Below are 2337 nucleotides of genomic sequence, written 5' to 3'. Positions count from 1 at the left end.
TAGAAGGACGTGCAACTATGATATGCAGCTGTGTACGGGGTTGGGGGGGGGGGGTTGGGGAGATAAAGCAGAAAAAAAAATTTATGTTGGTGGTACATTTCTGATCATACTTTTTTAAATATTTCGTATGAACTTTATCTTTTTATTGAGGTAAAAGTGATTTATAGCATTATATAAATTTCAATTGTATCATTATATTTTGACTTCTATATAGGCTACCTTGTGTTCACCACCCAAAGTCGAGTTGCGATCCAAACAAATATCTCATTAATTATGAGAGTGCCCTGTCTGTGCTTTGTACATAAAATTTTTAAATGTGATAAAATACGCATAACAAAATTTACCATCTTAACCGTTTTAATTGTATGATTCAGTACTTTTAAGTACTTTCACATTGTGTGCAACAAATTTTAATCTTTTCATTTTCTGAAAATGAAACTCTGTACTCATGGAACAATTCCTCAAACCCTGCTTCCCCAGCCCCTGACAACCACTATTCTACTTTATATCTCTATGAATTTTACTACTCTGTGCATCTCCTATAATTGGAATCATATAGTATGTGTCTTTTCACGGATGGCATATTGCACTTAGCATATTTTCCTCAAGGTTCATTCATGTTGTAGCATGTGTCAGAATAAGAACTTTGATAGTCTATTCTCTTAGCAGCTTTCAAATATTCAATATGGTATTTCGTGTTGTGTGTGTGCTTTTTGGTGAGGAAGATTGGCCCTGAGCTAACATCTGTTGCCAATATTCATCTTTTTTCGTTTTTCTTCCCAAAACCCCAGTACATTGTTGTATATTATGTCCTTCTACTTCTTCTATGTTGGACGCTACCTCAGCATGGCTTGATGAGTGGTACTAGGTCCATACCCAGGATCCAAACTGCTGAACCCTGGACCACCAAAGCGGAGCATGTGAACTTAACCACTACACCCTCAGGCCAGCCCCCCAATATGGCATCGTTAACTATAGTCACAATGCTGTATATTGCATCCCCAGAATTTATTGATCTTACAACTGGAAGTTTCTAACTTTTGACCACCTTCACCCCCCAGCTCTGGCAACCACCAATCTCTTCTCTGTATCTTTGAGTTCCATTTCTTTAGATTCCTCATATAAGTGAAATTGCACAGTATTTGTCTTTCTTTGTCTGGCTTATTTCACTTAACATAACACCCTCAAGGTCCATCCCTGTTGTCACAAATGTCAGAATTTCCTTCCTTTTTATGGCTGACTAATATCTCATTGTATATATATGTTACATTTTCTTTATCCATTCATCCATAGATGGACACTTCAGTAGTTTCCATGTCTTGTCTATTATAAATAACACTACAGTGAACATGGGGATGCAGACATCTTTCAAGATAGTGATTTCACTTCCTTTGAATATATACCCAGGAATAGAATTGCTGGATCATATGGTGATTCTATTTGTATTTTTTGAGGAATCTCCACTCTGTTTTTGATGGTGGATGTGCCAGTCTACATTCCCACCAACAGTGCACATTGATTCTCTTTTTCCACATCCTCTCCAACACTTGTTATTTCTTGTCTTTTTAACAAGCCATTCTTCAGGCATGAGGTGGTATCTCATTGTAGTTTTCATTTGCATTTATCTGGGGTGTATTGCTATTGAGTTGTATGAGTTCTTTATGTGTTTTTGATAGCAACTAATTTTCAGATTTATTATTTGAAAATATTTCTCTCATTTTCTAGGTTATCTTTTCATTTTGTTGGTGGTGTCACATGCTGTGCAGAAGTCCTTTAGTCTGATGTAGTCTCAATTGTTTAGTTTTGCTTTTCTTGTTGCTTCTGCTTTTGGTATTAAACCCAAAACGTCATTATCAAGACTAATGTCCCAGAGCTTATCCCCTATGTTTTCTTCTAAAGATTTTATGGTTGCAGGTCTTACTTTTAAGTCTTTAATCCAATATGAGCTGATTTTTCCTAATCATATCCCTAAAGATTAGTGATGCTGCACATATTTTCATGTGACTGTCGGCCGTTTGTACAACTTGTTTGGAGAAATGTCTACACAAGTCCTTGATCATTTTTTAATCAGGTTGTTTTATTGCTGTTTTTGAGTTGTAGTCATTTTTATATATTTGGATATATATATCAGACAGTTGGTTTACAAATATTTTATCTCATTCCATAGGTGGTCTTTTCACTCTCCTGATTGTGTCCTGTGCTTAACAGAACTTTGTAAATTTTGATGTTGTCCAATTTATCTCTTTTTACTTCTGTAGCCTGTGTTTTTTCTATCATATCCAAGAAATCAATGGGCAAATACAATGTCATAAACATTTTCTTCTATGATTTCTTCTA

Source organism: Equus quagga, unplaced genomic scaffold, assembly GCF_021613505.1.
Source record: "Equus quagga isolate Etosha38 unplaced genomic scaffold, UCLA_HA_Equagga_1.0 HiC_scaffold_490_RagTag, whole genome shotgun sequence".
NCBI classification, from domain to species: Eukaryota; Metazoa; Chordata; class Mammalia; order Perissodactyla; family Equidae; genus Equus; species Equus quagga.
The sequence above is the reverse complement of the archived record's forward strand: the minus strand, read 5'-3'. Positions refer to the sequence as shown.